The 21,347-nt window shown below is 40.5% G+C and overlaps 1 pseudogene; it reads right to left on the bottom strand.

Annotated features, from left to right (window-relative positions):
• Positions 1 to 547: 547 nt before the first annotated feature.
• LOC131748205 (large ribosomal subunit protein eL31-like) lies at positions 548 to 14,890 on the bottom strand (annotated as a pseudogene).
• Between the last annotated feature and the right edge of the window lie 6,457 nt (positions 14,891 to 21,347).

The following is a 21,347-nucleotide window of genomic DNA, read 5'->3' as shown; positions in this document are numbered from 1 at the left end:
TCAACCATTTCTTCCAAGAACCCTGGTTCCTTTTAGTGGGGACCTAAACTGGTATAACTACCAGTGTAAAAATTTTTTTATATTTATGAGATGGCAATATAACGTAACTTGTAGAGTTATTTTGAGTATTAAATGAGAAAATCTGTGTAAAAGAGTGTACATAATTCTTGGCACATAGTATGTGCTCAATAAATTAATTTTTCCAACTATTTCCAATGAAGTATAAAAAATGGAATTATAGATGAGAATGACAGTTGATGAATTTACAAAATGTCAATTATAATGTTCTCTGAGAGAAAGCAATTGGTCAGTTGATCCAAAGATTAGATTACATTAACCCCCTTTCTGAGCTTTTTATTGTCTATTTCCATTCGCACTCAAGTTTCTCTCTTCAGAACTCATCCTTAGGATTTAGTTGAATTTAGTCTTGGGTTGTTTATGTTTCTTAATCTTCTCTTAAGTTAAATTTTAAGCAACTTAATATGGGAACCATATCTTATGTGTGTGTGTGGTTTTTTGAGGTTTTATGTTATTTGACAGTTAGTGGTTAGTTCTCATCCACATTTTGTCTGTAGGTTTTTGAAAGTAGTGACAGGTGCATATCTAACCAACATATAGCGTTTATTTGGTGAATCTTCATCCTCATTAACTCTCCTGGACAATTGCACATGGATACAGTGTGGGACATTGCTTATTCCTTTGACCCAGGTAGCTTTACTAAGCCTGGTGTCATTGTGTACATCTGAAATTCCCACCTCCTTCATGGAAAATTTCTGGATCCTTTTGAGTGCCCAAGGGGCAAGCTTCTTGAAGGCCACTCCCTGGATGCACTTGTGAATGTTGATAGTGTATTCTGGGTAGGTACCTCGTTGATGGCAGGATGGCCCTTCTGCTTCTCGCCCCTCTTCTTTGCAAGAGCTGTTCTGCTGGGCCCAGGTTGGAAGTGCTTAGGTGTTTTTTATATTTCCTGCCTGTCCTACAACAGTGGTGAGCACATATGCCTATATTAGATACCAGTAAAAACCTAAGTAAAGTATTTGTAGAAGTCACATAAGAAACATTTCCTAGCGAAAAAGAAATGTTATAATTGCTAACATCTTAATCTAAGATTCTAATGAAAGGTAGGCTTTAAGCATACAACACCTTCTTAAAGAATTTGGCATAAACTGCATGGCGCAGACCTTTTTCAAATAAACACAAGTTGGAAAGCAGAAGGGGTTGTATGTTTCTGAGCTGCCTAGTATTGTAATATTAACTATTTTTGGTGTAATGGCAGGCTGTCTCCTCCATAATCAAAGGAAAATGTATAGACTGACAATTCTTCCAACTATTCAAATGTCTCTTAAAAATAAAGTTGGTGGTAAGTAACAGGCAGTTTGCATGTGCTGGTTATTTTGACCTGATGGATTTGCAAATTTGCTGCTTATTTTTAAGTACAAATCTTGTTTGCAACAAATGAAGTCACAATTTTTATTTATTCATTTATTTTTTTGTGCTGTTAGAAAACCACTTTGCAGCAAGTGTGAAAGAGAATACTTACTAGGCTAATAACAGCAGAATCATAGAAATGAGGCCTGTAGACAAATCTCCCTCTAGAGAATAAAGTGTGGTTACAGAAGGTTAAGAATCTGTAAAGATCAGTGGAGGCCAAGAGCTTAAAATAGAGATAAGCTGCCTGGAGAAAAAAAGTGAAAAGGAAAAGAAAACTTCAAGAAAACACTGAGTGTTTAGGATAGCTATTTTGTCTTTGTTCCCTGTTGAAAATTCCTAAAATTTCATTTAGAGACAGTTATACATTCCTCCAAATACATCATTTTTATTTTGCACAATGTCTAAACTCCTGTGGGTGTCTTTTTCACTTCAGCAGGTGCACTCACACATACACACATACACATGGGCCTTTGACTTCTGTAGTGAAACACATTGTCAAGTCAAAAGTACAGCTAATTCAGTAAAATGTATTAATATAAGTAGTAAAAAACAATGGTGGTTGTAATGGGTAAAGCTGATTCTTAAGTATAATAAGATTCCTGTATCCAAATGGAAAAGTTCTAACTGAACTTTGAAACATCCTCATATAATTTGGGAGATAATGCATTATGCTTTCTTTGACTGAAAGGCAGATATTTTGATGAGAGTTTTTTTCCTTCCTCTCAGTTTTCAGTGGCTTATCAAGCACCACGTTTGCTCTTTTTTCAAAATTTTATTTAAAAACCTTTATGTTTAATTCTTTACTTATTTTTGGCCACACGACTGTGGGACCTTAGTTCCCCAACCAGGGATTGAACTCAGGTCCTCAGCCAGCAGTGAAAGCCTGGAGTCCTAACCACTGGACCTCCAGGGAATTCCCGCTACATTTGCTCTTTTTTTTTTTTTCCGGTACGCGCGCCTCTCACCGCTGTGGCCTCTCCCGTTGCGGAGCACAGGCTCCGGACGCAAAGGCTCGGCGGCCACGGCTCACGGGCCCAGCCGCTCCACGGCACGTGGGATCTTCCCGTACCGGGGCACGAACCCGTGTCCCCTGCATCGGCAGGTGGACTCTCAACCACTGCGCCACCAGGGAAGCCCTACATTTGCTCTTTATGAAGGCATCTCTATTCAGTATGAAACAGGAAGGCCATGGCATAAGACCAGGCAGTTTTATTTGCCTATGGACAGTTGCAATGTTTTGTCTCTCCTTCCTGTCCCCCAAATCCCAAAGGAATCCCAGAATTCATGTTCTCTGTTTTGGAAAAATACAAGAAAATTACAAAAAGGCTACCCTTTCTGTCTTTCTAGGTCTCTAATGTTTGTAATATTGTTGGCCCCAACCTGTAAGTCACAGTCCATTTTGAAAGTTGGTAAGGAATAGTAAAACATGATATTTTTGCCTTAATTTACCCTTTCGCCTCATTTACCTATCATAATTTCAGAGTTCCCTTCATATCCTTACCATATCCATGGTTAAACAATTCCAGTCTCTGACTTTTGATCTTTGGGAACTTGCATGAAGACTGAGGATCTGTGTGGCACACTGTGCTAGTCGGTTCAGGCTGCCATATCAAAGTATCGCAAGCTGGGTGGCTTAAACAACAGAAGTGTGTTTCCCCACCGTTCTGGAGGCTAGAAGTTGCAGATCAAGATACTGGTAGGGTTCATTTCTGCTGAGGCCTCTCTCCTTGGTCTGTAGATGGCTGTCTTCTCACTGAGTCTTCCCTTGGTGTTCCTCGGTGCTTGTCTGTGTCCTAATTTCTTCTTATAAGGACACCAATCATATTAGCCGTATCATTTTACCTTAATCACCTCTTTCAAGGCTCTGTCTCCAAATCCTGTCACACTCTGAGGTCCTAACTGGGGGTTAGGGCTTCAGCATATGGATTTCGGGAGGACACAGATCAGTGCATAACACACACCTTTCACCAGCCTCGTGCAAGAATCTTTCGTCCACTTTATCTGTAGGGAAAAATCTGTTTCAAGTCACTTTTTTTCTGAATCACATTGATGTAAATATTCGTGGTTCAGTATATGGTTGGCAAGCCAGAAGCGCCTCAGGGATTTAAAGAAGTGTTTTAGATACTCCAACACATTTGGTAGGTAATCCAATCCTATTGGACAGACAGCCTGAATTTCAAAACTACACCCACATTAAATAAAGGCCAGGTATGTTTTTGTGTTTTTTTTTCCCCACTCTCCACCCTGTACCAACTGAGATGGAATTATTTGTGGAAAAAAATTATGAGTAGAGGAATGAAGGAGAAAGTCCAGATTCTCTTCCTAAAACTCTTCCAGGCTTTCATCTAAAGCATTGTGTGTGTGTGTGTGTGTGTGTGTGTGTGTGTGTATGTGTGTGTGTGTGTGTGTATATATATATATATATATATATATGTGTATATATATATATTTTTTGATTTTCCAAAGATCTATTATCACGGTGAGAATGGCATAACATAACACATTTATCATATAACATCTCTTCTAAGTGCATTGCTACAAATATCTGAGATGTCACATTCCCTCTCCCTCCCTCCCTCTCTTTTCTCTCCTCCTCGCTCTCCCTGTCCCCCCAGCCTCTATTACCTTGACTCTATAATTCCCGAATTCACACCTATAAGGGGGCGGGGTCAGCCTCAAGTAAACTGATTGCTAATGCAATTAATTTACCAGAGGGATCTCTGTGATCACTCTGAGTCATCTGATGAGGACAGTGACGTTAATGGGGACACGAAAATGAAGAGAAGCAGGGAAGGATGATGATAAGGAAAAGAAGCACAGGACTGAGAAAGAAACATGGGGAAAGAGGGCAGGCTGCGACCTCCATCGGGGTCACCCTGGGACCCAGAAGCAAGGGGAGAAGTGAAAGCTTCTCCCTGTGACCCTCAGTGTATTAGGATGCAGCCAATCCCATCACCCCATTGGATTTTCTGACAAAAATCTCAGTTAAAGCAAAAATGTATTCTGAAGATAATATGTATATAGGAATGATTATATGGTTTCGGTATGTTATTTCCTTGCCATAAAGAAGAATATATTATTTATTTATAGAAGTAGCACAAGCCTCACGCAGTTTCCACAGGTATGAGGGATCATTTACAAACAAAATATTAAAATCTACCAATGTAGAAAACATCAAGGTTGTAATGAGGAAAGTGCTTTTTATTTTTTATTTATTTATTTTTAAAGCAAAATGAATAGCGCCAGCATGCTGTCACTGGGAAGAACTGTGTAGTTGTTTGCAGGTCATGGTGCTTGGTAAATTGGTCCAGTGCTATTAAGAAGGAATTATAGAAAGCATGTTTGTTTTTCTGCTTGATGACCAGAAGTAATTTTAATGGATTCCTGAATTCTGTCTCCAGGCAAACCAGGAACATATGGAAATCATATTCAGTTGTTAATAATTTTGTTGCTGATGGGAGTGGTAAAGAGGATTTATTTTAATCATTTTAGGACTTATTAAAGGGACGTAGCTGGGAGCTGAGAGGATTAAGCACTTCAGGTGAGTTCACTGGCAGGCCCACGTGAAACTGGGATTTTTGTTTGTCAGGAGAAAACATACCCATTGCGAGTGTCCCAATGGCATAGGCGTTAAAGGAGCCTGGGACCCTTGCAAGGTCAGAAATCAAAGCCTGGTGACTGATCAGTTCTCCAAAACACCTCTCATTGTTCTGAATGTTTTCTCAGCAACGTAAAACACACTATAGCAGTGAAGGTCGTGGGTTTGGTTCTGGCAGTTATTAATTCCGTGGTCTTGGACCAATTACCTCACTTTTCTCTGCCTCAATGTCTTTATCTGCAAGAATGGCAATAACATTAGCAATTACCTACCTACGGTAGCACTTTGAAGGTCAGATAAGTCGATTATGTCAGTCTTACAGCACCAAGCATGGTGCGGAGTGAATGCTCAATAAATTATAACTATTCTTATTAATATTTTTATTGTTATGCTTAAAATCTGTATCTGCTTCATTATACATGTTAGAAAGAGATACCCAAACTTAAAGCGTATTGAGAAGAGAATGGGCCTAGGCCATCAATTTTGATGGTATATATTGCAAAGTAATAGGTCTGCAATTTGGAAAATAGAAATTTACAACATTTTCTGCATAGAAGAATGTGTGATGTTCTAATGCTCTCTAGTTGCTTCAACTATTTAGATATCAACTGAAGATACATTGTCATACTTTGTTTTATTTTGCTTGTACCTTTGCTTGTACTCAAACATATTGTCCCCGTTCACATAAAAGTTTGTGGTGTTTTCCTTGGTTATTTTTAAAATGTAAGGTTTATATGATCAGATTGAGCCTTTTTTACTTTTATCCAGCCTGTTTCCTAAAATTAAATATCTGTAACCTTTCCATTGAATAAGCAGGGTTCATGGGGTGTAATTATAAAGCAACTTTATTTTTGTCTCCCAGTATCTCTTTAACTTTTCTCTGTGGGGCTGGCTCTTTCATTAGCCTTTGATAAAATTTAAGGAAAGTCCTGTGATTTTTTTTTTTTTAATTTTTTTGTAATTATTTATTTATTTTTGGCTGCATTGGGTCTTCGTTGCTGCACGTGGGCTTTCTCTAGTTGTGGTGAGTGGAGGCTACTCTTGGTTGTGGTGCGTGGGCTTCTCATTGTGGAGCACAGGCTCTAGGCGCGCGGGCTTCAGCAGTTGCAGCTCACGGGCTCTAGAGCGCAGGCTCAGTAGTTGTGGCACGCGAGCTCAGTAGTTGTGGCACGCGAGCTCAGTAGTTGTGGCTCATGGGCTCTAGAGCGCAGGCTCAGTAGTGGTGGCGCACGGGCTTAGTTGCTCTGCGGCATGTGGGATCTTCCCGGACCAGGGCTTGAACCCGTGTCCCCTGCATTGGCAGGCGGATTCTTAACCACTGCACCACCAGGGAAGCCCAAGTCGCGTGATTTTGGTGTCCACTTTTAGGTAATAAAACAACCTATCGTCGGTAATTGTCCTGTCAAAATATTACATTCCATTGGAAGGTAAAGCTTCTCTTTTCTTCTGCTTTGCTTGCTGCAGGCTGGTTGCCAGTGGGTGGGTGGGTGGGGACTCTGGTTGGTTTGTTCTTTCTTTTTCTCTTGAGTGTTAATCCCTCTTTCTTCAAAGAAATTTCAGAACCCCCTCTAGGTTTAGAGCTAGAAGAGGCAGGGGTAAAGAGGACAAGAATATTCTTGCTTGCCTGCCATTGTTTGGTGATCTAGCATCCGTACTCTATAGATCTGGCAGGTGTTTAAGGCTGAGTCTTTTAGGGGCACCTTTATGGGTTCATCAGAGACCCTGGGGCCCTTTGCCTCTCTTCCTCTCATCGCTTGGGGTCTCTCACTCTCACTTTTAGTTCCTTTGAGAGGGCAAATGCATCTCTGATTGCCCTTGGCTGGCTGGCTGGTTACTAACTCCTTCCTTAACATCTAGTCATCTGCTGGCACTTTCAGCTTCTATTTGTTCCTTCAGTGGACTCTCTTGGACAAGACAGAAGATGCAGCTACACTAACCTGCTCATTTGTAGACTACATGTTTCTTCCAAGTTATTCTAGGAATGCACATGACCCCCCAATGAAGTGACCTTTCTTTTTTTACTGTTTTAAATCGGTGTACTAGCCAGGTGATGGACCCTAATATTACTTACGGAGGAGTCTGACTCTTATCCGGTTGTTTCTGCACCTGTGAGACAAATAGGTGAAACTTTTCAGGTGGTCTCAATATACTTCTTTCCCTAGGTTTGGGAAAAGCCATCACAGCAAATCGATTTATTTTTCCAAAATTCCTCTGTCTAACTACTTTGAATCTTCTCAAATCCTCAATTTGGGTGTGGGGTTAAGAGTAGAATAACAGGTTATTTTTCTTTGACTCTTAACTCAGGGTTAACATTCTATTATCCTGGAAGAATACCACTATTATGTGGGTGTATCACATGACAAGATGCTTTATTTTAAACTCTTTTATAACTGTGCACCAAGTCCCATTTTTCCCTTATTTTCTTTATATTATCTCATAGCGATATATAAAAAATTGTGCTTAAAAAGCACATGACAGAAATTTACCATCTTACCCATTTTTAAATGTACAGTTCAGTAGTTAAGTAAATTCACATTATTGTGCATCTTGGACCACATTTTTAACACCTCATTGTATGTTGAAAACAATTCAGCTTTTTCTGTGATTGTTTTTTGAAAAAAGCATTTTGATTATAATATTGGCTGTTAGACACTAACTCAAGCTTCTTCCTGTAAAGGGAACTGGGATCAGGACAGACATGGCCAATAAGGAGACAGAATCTCATGAAAATTCAGTTCAGTAGCTGTAACAGTGCCAAGCCTCATGGAGATTGTTGTTGGAAGGAGAGGTAGGAGCAGAAACAACTCTTGAAAGAGCTTTATGAGCCTCCTGCGTTCCATAGCTACCCTATTAATAAAACTCGAATATTCCTAGTCTGCCTACTTCTTTTGGAACTGATGCTATCTGCTTACTGTTTTCCTCTTCTTGTGTATCATTTCTTCACCCATCATAATTTTGCTCTTCTCATAGTTTCCGGTTCATAATAATTTCTATTTACTGCCTTATGGCTCTGACAAACTGTTCATAACTCCAGCTCATCTTTACACAGTGAAATTCCTCATTCTCTTGGTATTGGTATTTCCTAATTTAAATTTTCAAGAGAGGAAACTGGATTGTCTTTGTTTATCTTTTTATACCACGTGGGCACTGCCAGCCAAAGGATTGGTTATACCTGGGTCAAAGTGTGGCTACAAATGGCTGCCCTTTGAGCGGAGGCTGGGAGGGGGGGTCGTTCCTGAGAAGGCATCTGGGTATAGTAGGCAACGTGATTAATTTTGTGTCCTTAATAAAAATATTTTGTGTGCATGCTTAAATAAGAGTAAGTATTTCTTTTTTTTCCCAGCTGCCATGGCTCACGGGCCCAGCCGCTCCGCGGTATGTGGGATCTTCCCGGACAGGGGGGCACGAACCCCTGTCCCCTGCCTCGGCAGGCGGACTCTCAACCACTGCGCCACCAGGGAAGCCCAAGAGTAGGTATTTCTTTTTTCATTTTTTCAGCGTTTGGCAGAAAGCAGGAACTCTTATAGGAGAAAGATGGTAATAAAGGCTCTGAGAACAAAGAATTGAAAAAGGGCTTCTGAGTTTCTGATTGTAGTGGATTTTTTTGAGGGAAGGACTGTTTTCCTGGTTTGGGTTCCCCCAGAAGTGGATCCTGAGATAAGAATGCTATTGCAAATAGTTCATTTGGAAGATGATAACATGAAACACTGGTAAGGGAAGAGAAGACATGACAGAGGGCAAGGAGGGCAGCCAGAAAAATTGCAGTATTTTAAGTGGTTACCACCGTGGCTTATTCCACTGGTTAATTCTGGGAAATGTACAGTGCATCTCAAAGTTATCTCAAATGGGTGCCCAGGAAGCTGGATATTTATCCATCAACTCCCCGTGGATCATTGGTTGAGGGTTACTCCTGGGCCACTAATTCTATGGGATGTCTCGCCTGCCCTCTGCGTGGTTTATAGCTCCATGTCCAGTAAAAACCCCTCAAGTCAGCAGTCACAGGGTTTTGCCGTCAGCAACCTTTAATGTGTGAGGGCGAGAGCAGAGAGGCTTTGGGCCGGGCACGGTTGGCATTTACCCCAAACCCCCTCCCCATTTTCTCCTTTCTTGAATGAAACCTGATTTTATTCAGGTATTCATCCCTTAGGGAAGGTTGCCTTACCTAAAGCTCAAGGGTAAATTTAGATTAATCTTTTTTTTTTTTTGCCTTTTAAGTTAGTTTTATTTCAATAAATTCTTTAATACATTGTGTTGTACCACTCAACATTAATCTTCAAGATCGATCACATTTGTTTTTCAGGAGGAATAAGTCTTAATCAAATAGAAAAACATACTGAGGTGCCCCTGTGTTCGTTGCTCATGACTCCTCCCAGTTTGTGAGCTGGCTCAAGTGGTCTTAGGCATTCAGAAGAGGAGCATTCTTACTTAAGCTTTTGGTGGTTCATTTTGCATATATATTTCTTTGATTGAAGTATAGTTGACTTACAATGGTGTGCCAATCTCTGCTGTACAGCAAAGTGACTCAGTTATACATGTATAGACATTCTTTTTTTAAAGTTTGGATTAATCTTAGCTATTTATGGAGATCCCATTCCTTGTATCTGCTATTTGGCGTAGGTGTGGACGCACGGTGCAAGGTGGTATGAAATGAGAGATGAGGTCTGCTAGAGGGGCTCTGGGAAAGGTTTCTTCCTTCTTATAAAGAGACTCATAGGAAAAGGCAGCATTGTATTATACACTGGACCTGGGGACTTCCCTGGTGGTCCAGTGGTTAAGACTTCGCCTTCCAATGCAGGGGGTGCAGGTTCAATTCCTGGTTGGGGAGCTAAGATCCCACATGCCTCCTGGCCAAAGAACCAAAACATAAACCGGAAACAATACGGTAACAAATTCAATAAAGACTTAAAAAAATGGTCTATACTGGACCTGTCACATATTCATAAGTCACTTGGAAACGTTAGACACATCTTGGGACCATGAGCCCTGAATTAACCAACCCTAAAGATACCCTGCCTTGAAATTTCTCAGTTTGAGAGATGACAATGTTTCCTGATTATCTAAATCATTTTGAGTAAGGTTTATTTTTACCTGCAGTCAAATACATCCTAACTGGTACAAGGATAAAGTGTAAGTACCAGATGACAAAGCTCATTTTTGAAGTTTACAGAAAGGTTTATAAAGAGATTATAGGATCATGTCAACATGTTGTAACAATTCTAGTTCCCTTTGTTCAACCTTTACACCCCTTTTATAGTACAGATAACATTCAGAGGGTTTTGCTGATGATTGATCATGAGGTCTAGAACAGCAGTGTATTCAGTCTCAACCTTTGATTGCATACGTATTCATTATGCTGTGATTAAATGGGAAAAATGCATAAAACACTTTTTCTACATACCGAGGTACAGCGGTTAGCTTGAAGAAAATCATGGGTGCAATTGGTTGAGCTGCCAGCTGAACCAACAACTTGTTTTCCCTGAAGACTGTTCTTACTGGAAAGAAAGACTGACTGAAAAAATGATGGCTACCCAGACTTGGGTATTTGGCCATTTCTCATAAATGAATGAACTGAACATGTTACTTTCAAGGAAAATGACTGACAATATTTGTTGCCAGTGATAAAATTTGAGCTTTTGAGTATGATTTTGATTTTCGGAAAACTTTTATCCACTAAGGTGATACTTTCCCAACACTTAAAGACTCTTCAGATGAGTTTAGTGGTGATATTAACAAATGTAATTTTTAAATATTATATAATAAAATGTGTCAACATTTGGAAAATCTGCATAACTCAGTGACACAGTGTTTTTCAAATGAGTGATACATGATATTGTAGAATCATGTGTGGGTAAAATATCCATTCAAAGTGCAAGATAGACTAATGGATTTTAATGTAACAGTAAAAATAAGTTTAATAGTACAGTTTTTGGTTTCACATTGCGAATAACTGCTAAGAAACTACTATTTGTTGAGTTTTGATATAGTGTTAAAGAATAATATCCACGGTTATATGAAAAGATTCTCAAAACAATCCTCTTTTTTCTAACCACATATCTGGGTGAGGCCGTATTTTCTTCATATATTTCAACTAAAATAGCATGTCACAACGGATTGAATGCAGGAGCAGATATAAGAATCCAGCTGTCTTCTATTAAACCAGGCAGTAAAGAGATTTGCAAAAATGTAAAGCAATGCCGCTCTTCTCACTAATTTTTTTCTTCATAAAAAATATGTAATATATGTTAACATGTAATGGACTTATTATTTTAAAATGAATTAATATTTTAAAAATTTCTTTTAATTTTGAATACAGCAGATATTAGTAAATGTAACCCACATAAACCAAAGTTCTTTGGAGGTCCTCAATTACGTTTAAGAGTTTACAGGGTCCTGTAACAAAAATAGTTTGAAACTATCTTTAGAGGGCATAGTGGAAAGGATTCTGAGCATTGAGTATAAACCAAGAGATCTGGGTTGTTAACGGACAGAAACAGAAGTAGAGGGTATATGGGATTAGTTAATGATCTTGAAATAAAGAATGATGGAGAGGTTAGGAAGGAGGAGTAGGGGAGGGGGAAATTTCTAGAAGCATGGAAGTTCTGCCTTCCCTCTTGACCCCTGTAGATGGAGAGATGGAGGTCAGTGGAAGGGAAGAGTAGATCTGGGGTGATGTATTAATGCATCCTATGTTGTCATGGTTCTTGATGTTTATTAAAGCAATAATAAACAGAAGTAAAATGTTTAACTTTAAAAGGGATTTCTTCATAAATGAGCACATTTAATGTTTTTAAATTTGGGGGATGCAGACTTGATGGAATTTTTGCTCTTCAGGAGGTACATGACCTTTTCCTAGGAAACCAGGGAACATATCATCATGTGAATGAATGAATCTCAGATTGTTGGAGAGAACCCTTCCCAGTGTGCTAAATATTAGTGAATGTTCCAGGCATGTTTCAGCTATCCAGACTGCACATAAAAATTGAGTGATGGAGACTCTTAGAATGAATAACAGCATTTACTAAAACTGAAAATCTTGAGACTTCTGGATCCAGAATCCACAATGTCCAGCCTGAGCCTTGATGTTGCAACAGTTTTACTGTAGAATACATCATCCTTGCTCCTTAGCTGACAAGTCTCGCCTTTTTGACATTTAAGCTACAAAATGTAGGCTACTCCTTGGAAGAAATCTTGTAATTATTTGCCAGTAGAAAAAGAATGATGGGTTAAAGTAAATATATGCTGTCAAGCTGTCAATAATTATTTAATACCACTGTGTACCAGGAATGATCCATGTCATAGTGCTCTAACTGAATTAGACAGACAAAGAAATTACATTTGCAAAGTTTCTGGGGTAGTCACATAAATACATACTTACAATATATAATATAATATAAATTTGAGGTAGGGAGGTGGGCAAAACCACTACCAAAACCAAAGCCAAAACAAAAACAAAAGATGTGTTTGCATCAAATTTGAACAATAATTTTTATTCTAAAACCAGTTGGGAAATGGAAGAAAGGCTATTACCTTACTGGGAAGGGAGGGAGGTTGCCAGAGACTCTCACATTTATGGATGCCTCCTCTGTTCCAGACCCTCTGTATCTTTCAAGAACTTTGGAAGTACTTTTTGCCTCACATTTCATAGATGAAGAAACCAAGACTCAAGAAAGTTGAGGAAAATTTCCCCTAAGATTAAGGATTTAGAAGGTTGCACAATGGAGGTTCAAGCCCCAGATATTTTTGTCTTTGAAGGCCATTCTCCTTATGATTCCTTAGAAACTCCCAACTCAGAGCCTATAGGGAACATACCCATTAACTGTAGGGCGAAAACCATGTTGCCGGAACTATTGTTTCTATTTTATATCATCTAGTTTATAAGAAAAAACGTTCTACTCTCAGTTTTTATTGTTCTTTGAAATAGCTGAGGAGTAAGCAAGGAAGTATTTAAGAAAACAAAGAAACACAGCTTTGGAGGATGTTAGGGGAAGACCCCCTAAATCAGCAATATGGCGGCTATTTGTGCCTTTGTCCATTGAGACAACACTTTTATTAAGATATCCTATTGGGTAAGAAGACCTCATTTTTACTGCCTCAAAATAGATGCAATAATATAAATTCTCTGTGCTTTGCATTTCTAACTGTTAAGCAAGCAGACACCACCAGTCTCAAAACAGACATCTGCAGGATACATAGCACTATAGTGTGGGCTTCAGAGAAAAGATTCCTTTTCAAGGACTCTGAGCTTTATGGAAGGAGACACATACACATAAAACTAACTTTTCATGGTTAGTTTAATAGTTGCCATGATTATTACTCTTTAAAGTATTCTGAGGGTAGGTACCATTTCTTTGCTACTTACCTAATTTGCTGTTATTATTTCAGCAGCCTTCTCCTGTGTTCTCAAAATGACCCACTCCACTTTGAACTTATTTACTATTCTGTTCTTTTTTGTCCTTGTAAAGTTCTTACAGTGCCCTTAAGTAGGTTTTGCCCTGGGCGCTGCTTACCATAAGTTAGATAGCTCCTTTATGTCTTAGTTGTCTTTTCTGAAAGCTAGAAATGAAAATATGATCTATCACTGTCAGAAGTAAATAAGACAATAGTTTTAAAGCCTTTAGTCCAATGGCCGACTCATTAAATGCCAGCTATTATTCTTGTTATTATTAATACTCAGTCATGTTATAAAACAATCCCAAGTTTTAAGCTATCTAAAGTTTTATTTTGCTCAAGTGTTTATTCTTTTCTTCAAGAAAAATTTATACCATACTTCCAAAAAGAACTTGAAAAGGTCTACCATTAAAGGCATATTAAAAGTAAAGCTTAATAATGGGAATAAAAATAAAAAGTCTGGCAAAGTCAACTGCCTCAGAAACATAATCAAGGCCAGAGCTGACTCTCCCCATAGGAATTGGAATCACTTTTTCATCAGAAGAGTGCTGGGAATGACTGTTGGGGGATCTTGACAATGCTCCCCAATACTCCCTTTTGCTCTGCTCCATCCTTTCCTCTCTTCGCATTTCCACACTGCTGTCTTTCTCCCTTGGCTCTTATCACTCCCATACAGTCTAAACCTTCCCACTTGGCCCTCTGAACACCATTTCATGGCGTCCTCAATCTCCTTCAAGAGGAAGAACGTTTCTTCTTGTTAGGAAAGGCATTCTCCCACGTGGGGCTTTTGGCCCCAACTCTGCTGCATAAGAATGGGCCTTGTGGGGTGTGGCACTTTCCTTACCAGGAGATAAAGCATCCTCACAGTTTGTGATGGGCTTATCACCTTGTGGGGGCAAATCGTCCTCTCTTTCAGACTCAGGTGTGCTCCTTTGTTGGTTTTAAGCGTCTGCATCGTGTGGTCCCTGGCCATCCCCACTACTGTATCTTCCTTCTTCGGCACAAGAAGGGTGCTTGCAAATCAGGAGCGGTGTACTGGCCGTGGGAGACTGACACCCACTCCTGAAGCTGACCTTGCTGTCTCTTCTCTATGTGAATAAGACATTGTTGCATCCAGTGCTGGACTGTACTGTTTGCCTTGACAACTCCAATATCAAGATGCAGTGGGCAGAAGTATTGGGATCTTTACTCCCCATAATAGGCAACTGATGGCACTTGCTTGACACATCTATCTTGCCCTCCAGAGCTATTGCTTTTCCTGCAACTCTCCCTATAGTGGATGCATCTTCTCTAACTACCTACTCACTCAGCGTTGGGGGTTGAGATTGGCTTCCTGAGTGGAGATTCTGATCTTCATTGCTGGGCTTTTGCATTCTTTTGTGCCTTTTGCTCTGGAGCTCATGGCCTCTCGCTGCCTCACCTGATGCTTTTCTTGTTGCTGTCCTTGGACTCATTGTCCATGCCATCATCCATTGACTATTTCATACCTGGCTCACACATTATTTTCTACCCTGTCGTCATTGTACGAACAAGGAAGAGCTGCACAAGTAGATCTCTTCCTATCTTGACCTCCTGTACTTCACTGAACTTCATTTCCATCCCATTCAGCTACCTACTCTCATGAAATAACCTGTCCCCACTTAACAATTGTTTCTCCTCTGAAATCTTAAAAATTTGCAAATCTCAACTTTTCACTACACCCTATATAGTTCTTCCAGTTCTCTGCTTTCATTTTCCCGCCTCCCCTCTTCTTTGGTCTCATTGAGACCTCTGGTTCCACAACCCCTTCTAGTCCTTTTGTGATTGAGCTCCTTATCCATAAACCATCACTTTGTCCACTCTCTTGTCGGTGTTCTTGATCATCTTGCACCATTGCTCCATTGTGTTCACCAAGATAAAACAAACTAATTAAGCAAAAGCCCAACAATCTTCTCTGTATGTCATTGGAACTTTAAATCTGGGCCTCCGTGTACCCGAAGAGGTACTTTCATTCCCTTAGCTTGGTGCTGTTACAGATTCATGATTTGCATCCTTAGGCTGTCCACATTGATTCTTTCCCATTCATTTCAGCATCTGTGTACCTCTCCACTTGGCTCAAACTTACTGCTCCACCATCTCTTCACTCACTTTGTAGACAATTCTGCCTACTGCTTTGCATCTCACAAGAGAAAATAGAAACCAACTTCTTCAGCTTCTGCAACCACACCTAGTTGGATGAAAACTTTTGGCCTGTCTGAATGGAAGGTACACCTTCTTGTGGCTAAAACTATGCTTTTCACCCATACTCTGGATGCCAGTAACTCCTGACTTCTTAGGCATTACATTTTCTAATATTTGTCTGCTCTCCTATGCTCCATGTTATAAACTCAACAAAACCCCCAAACCCTTTCTTGACAATTCGTTCCCTTTCAGTCACTGTATTCTGTCCTTCCTTTCACAGCCAGACTTCATGATGGTGTTATTTACATTTAATCGCTTCACTTCCTTATATCCCATTAACTCTTCAACCCACTGAGACATTTAAAGTTATTCCTAGAGTTGGTTCTGAGCTTCCATGCAATGAAGACAAGACAGTAGAAACAGGGACGCTGTTTTCAATGACTGTTACAAGGAAATTTCTGTTCTACCAGAGAGAAAAAAGGTCCTGCACCTACATTTCAAAAGGAAGTGATTGAAACATTAAAATAGAGACAGTGGTCAATGTTATAGGTATTATTTTATGGAATATGAAGAAATATTCTGCATTTATAGCCACTGTTTCCACTAGCAGCTGCACAACATTGGGTATAAGATTGAGCGCTCCTCTGAGAGCCCTCTACACAGCCAGTTTGTGCTTTTGAGAGGAAAGCTGTGCATAGCTACCGTTATCAGATCTGCAGGTGGGAAATTTTAATTTTGAAAACTGAAAAGTTTATTAAGTATGTAAAATCTCCCCCAACCTTGGTTGAAGAATCAGAGTACCAGTAGAAAGGAAACCGACTTCCTCAACAAAACAAGAAGTTTTGAATTTGTAAAAATTCACAAAAACATGGAAAGGATAATGGAGAAAAATCAAGGACAGGGATTATCAGTTGCCTGCAGCTTAATTCCTGATAACAATTATTCATTTGTGTGTTTGTGTGTGTGTGTGAACAAAAATAAGAGTTTAATAAGGATATTCAATATTTATTTTTTCAAAAATAATGAATAATACATGATTCATTATTTAAAAGCTTGCACGTTGAAATTTGTAGGTGGAAGTGGCCAAATGTCTAGGAGGGAAGGTTGACTAGGGCTAGCCATGACCTTGCTCAGGAAAATTTTTTGGGTAAATGCACAGAAAAATGGAGACAGGCACCAGGATGCCAGTCGATTAAGATCCCATGAGAAATACCTGTCAGAGCCCTGAAATATGCAATGTCTGCATCTGCACCTGTGGTCAGTTCAGTGAATGATCCCAAGTTTCCTTGGCTGAGTAGGAAATAAAGCCAAAGATGATGTCATGGAAAGTCCCTCAACTAAAATAGAGGAACGAATATTCCTACTTGAGGAGTCGCTTTACTACTGGGGTCAGGATATTGGCAAACACTCGCTTTGACAGAGCTGTGTACACATTGTTGATATTTCATATCTATCCATCACCTTTATTTATGCTTCATTGTGATGTTCTGTAAATAGCCACTTTCTCTTGTGTCTCTCGGCACTGGTACTACAGTCTGCATTGCAGTTTTGGCAGCTGACGTATCCCTGGTTTGCCCGGGGCAGTGATGCTCAATGCTGGCTGCACATTAGAATCACCTGGGGAGCTTTTAAATATATCAACTTAATCATTAAATCAAAAGCCCTGGGATTGGGGCTCAGGCATTGGCAAGTTTCAGAAACTCCCCAGGGGATTCTAATGTGTAGCCCGGGTTGGAAACACTGGGCTAGTGCTTTAGAGAAGGCTGCTTATATAACCTTTTTAATCTGTTTCCCCCCCTACCCCCAAGGGTTGACTAAACCTCTCCGTAGCACCTTTCTGTGTTTATCTTCAGAAGGCAGTCTATTTCTGCATTTCCAAGTTCTTGGGATGTCTCTTTGTAGCCTCAAAGAACAGTCAATAATAGACAAATGCTATACTTTGAAATGATTTAATTTTGCCAAGTTAGGGCTTTTTATTGCTCTTTCTGAATATTTGAATGTGCAGTGTTTCCCAACCTTGACTTCATTTGTCTGTACTTGACTGTACCTGGGGAAGTTTAAAAAACGTTGATGCCCTGGTAGAGTCCCATCCCTAGAAATTCTTTTTTTTTGTTTTTGTTTTTTTTTTTGCGGTACGTGGGCCTCTCACTGTTGTGGCCTCTCCCGCTGCGGAGCACAGGCTCCGGACATGCAGGCTCAGCGGCCATGGCTCACGGGCCCAGCCGCTCCGCGGCATGTGGGATCTTCCCGGACCAGGGCACGAACCTGTGTCCCCTGCATCGGCAGGCGGACTCTCAACCACTGTGCCAACGTGGAAGCCCCCCCCCTTTTTATTTTTTAAGAAATTCTAATGAAATCAGTCTGGGGTGCAACCTGGACATTGGGGTTTTTAAAGAGACACGCCAACATTGTTAATCGGCTATATTCCAATATAAAATAAAAAATTTAAAAAAAAATAGACTCACCAGGTGATAATATAATAGACTCTTAGTGGAAAAGTCTTGTATTTTCAAGATCTGTAAACTGCCTGTTAGGTAAATGATATGCCTAATCTATGGTGAAACTGAAGCTGAAAACCCAGCAATTCCACTGGCAGCGAGTCAACCTTTGCTGCATGTGGGAATTGCTTGGGATCAGGGAGCTTTAAAAAAAATACTGATGGTGGCACAGTGGTTAAGAATCCGCCTGCCAATACAGGGGACACGGGTTGGAGCCCTGGTCTGGGAAGATCCCACATGCCATGGAGCAACTAAGCCCCTGCACCACAACTACTGAGCCTGTGCACTAGAGCCTGCGAGCCACAACTACTGAGACTCTGTGCCACAACTACTGAAGCCCGCGTGCCTAGAGCCCATGCTCTGCCACAAGAGAAGCCCCCGCAGTGAGAAGCCTGTGTACCGCAACGAAGAGTAGCCCGCACTCGCCGCAACCAGAGAAAAGCCTGCGTGCAGCAACAAAGACCCAACAGCCAAAAATGAAATAAATAAAATAAATAAATTTAAGAAAACATAATTCTCAACCTAAAAAAAAATACTGATGAAAAAGAAAAATACTGATGCCTGTGCCCTAGCCCTAGCAATTATGATGTAATTAGTCTGCCTTATAGCCTGGATTTCAGGACTCTCAAAGACTTTCCCGGAGATTCTGATATGCAGCAAAGATTGAGAACCACAATTTGGCCTTGCTTACCAAACACATGCCTCTTTGGTCAGTTTCAATAGTTTTACATCATATTAAAGTTTTTAAGGGTTCTGAGCCCATGTGCCACAACTACTGAGCCCATGTGCTGCAACTACTGAAGCCTGTGCGCCTAGAGCCCATGCTCCACAACAAGAGAAGCCACTGCAATAAGAAGCCCGCAACTAGAGAAAGCCTGCATGCAGCAATGAAGACCCAACGCAACCAAAAATAAATAAGTTCATTTTTAAAAAAAGAATTAAAGAACTAAACTGTGAAAATTGAATAGGGGATGGAACTCGACAGTTCATTATTTTGAGTTACTTATTTTTCATACCTCTGTTACTGAATTTTTGCTTCCTTTGGTCTGATTTCTTTTATTGTGTTGAATGCAGGTTTCTAGAGGGCAAGCCTGACCTTTTCGACTTGTTTTGTTGACCGACCGTTAAACACACACATGTATATATATGTAGCTTTTCATGTTTCAATTCAACTATTAATTATCTTTCCAAATTTCAGTTAGACTTCCAAATTTCAGTTAGACTTACATAAAGAGCTGCTGATTAAATTCTCACTGAGGCCGACTCTGAGAAGCCACTGGCCACTGCAGGGGTACAGGTCATAGGGGAGGAAAAATGTTTCCTCTACCCTTCTAGGTTCTTGGCTGGTTTAATAATTAAGTTGACATAAGACAGATTAATGGGAGAAAAACAAATTTAATTATGGACATCTTTGGGACCCTCAAAGATATGAGACCCCAGAGTAAGTCAGGCAGTTGAGGCTTATATGTCATCCTGAGCTAAGGAATGGGATAGGGACCTGGGGCTTCAAAGAGGAAGAGGGTAATTCACAGGAAGATAAGAAGAGTGGATGTTGGTAGTTAGATTTGCCCTGCCATAGAGATAGGTCATTCAGGTAAAAAGTTTTCTCTGGTAATACCTCTCTCTGAGCTGAGCCCTCTATCTACATTCTGTTAGGCAGCTGAGGGGGAGGTAAAAAGCTCTTCCTGAATTCTTTGGGGCCTTGATTGTATTCAGCTCAAAATAATTCCCATGCCAACATGGCACACTGGAGGAGACTCCTTCTGAACTCCTTCAAGGTGAACCCAGGTTCTATTTAGGCCTCCTTTTTACCTCTCTCTAAAGTGCCATTATACCATTGCTGAGCAGGCTTTCCAGAGACTGCTTCTTACTTTACAAAGAGTCTCTTTTTTTTTTTTTTTTTTTTTTTTTTTTTTTTTTGCGGTATGCGGGCCTCTCACTGTTGTGGCCTCTCCCGTTGCGGAGCTCAGGCTCCGGACGCACAGGCCTAGCGGCCATGGCTCACGGGCTTAGTTGCTCCGCGGCATGTGGGATCTTCCCGGACCAGGGCACGAACCCGTGTCTCCTGCATCGGCAGGCGGATTCTCAACCACTGCGCCACCAGGGAAGCCCTACAAAGAGTCTCTTTTGAAAGGAAAACTCATGTGTTTAACTGGTGACAGTAAAGTAAAGGAGAGGATATTGATTTTTTTGGAACCAACATACAATTAGTTTTTATTAAAGTTCCACAAAATTACCAATATCCTTCTTAAAGAAAGTGTTTTAATAAAATTGACATCCTTAGCAGAGAAACGGTGCCAATTTTTCACTTGCAAACAGTTGCCACTGGGGGTCACCATTACAATAGCTAAGCTTTGCTGGCAGGTCTGGAGCTGTGACTGACTTGCCTAAAATGAGGGGGAGGATGGGGGAAGGACTAATATTTTTCAAGCAGCTTCTTTTCCTCAGTATCTCAGGGAGGCGTTGTTCAGATACAAAGATAAATATTTGTGTTGTGTGGTAGGATACTCACCTGTGGTAAGAAGGGATGCAATAAATTGTCTTGTCTCTCTAACAGATAAGACAGTTCTTCGTGGTCATAGCTCATCTCTGAAGTCTGTGCCACTCCTCAGAGAGGGTGATCAATGTGTACTTTTCGGCCCTTCTTATTTTTCCAAAATTTAACTAGGATTTGTCTGCAGCATGTTTTAAATCACTCAGCCTTGTTTTCTTTATTTTATGAGTACCAACCCTTACTGTCTTATGTTATTAGTGAATGTGTTGTTTCTGCCTAGAAACCCCTTCAGCTGTTTGCTTCTTACATATTAAATCACCGTCACTGTCGTTACATAAGGACAATCTAATAAATAACCAAACCAAAGCCAGAGTCCCCTAGAGTGGGAGTTAACATAGGACCAACCAGACTTCTGGACCACAGCGGGATATGTACAGTATGAGCAAAGTGCAGTGTAGATGCTCCAGGTAGCAGCCCAGGCAGGACAGGGGCAGGTGACAGCCAGTGGCACTGCTGGTGTGTCTTAAACAGGCCATCTTAACTGTAAGGTGAACTCCATTCATGTTAAACTTCTAAGTAAACCTCCCCTTTCCATATACCCCTCCTGACCTTCATTTAAAAAAAAGAAAAAAAGGCAGTGGGGACTTAAAAGCCCTTTTTAGGGCTTCCCTGGTGGCGCAGTGGTTGAGAGTCCGCCTGCCGATGCAGGGGACACGGGTTCGTGCCCTGGTCCGGGAAGATCCCACATGCCGCGAAGCGACTGAGCCCGTGAGCCATG

Source organism: Kogia breviceps, chromosome X, assembly GCF_026419965.1.
Source record: "Kogia breviceps isolate mKogBre1 chromosome X, mKogBre1 haplotype 1, whole genome shotgun sequence".
NCBI lineage: Eukaryota > Metazoa > Chordata > Mammalia > Artiodactyla > Physeteridae > Kogia > Kogia breviceps.
The sequence above is the reverse complement of the archived record's forward strand: the minus strand, read 5'-3'. Positions and strand labels throughout refer to the sequence as shown.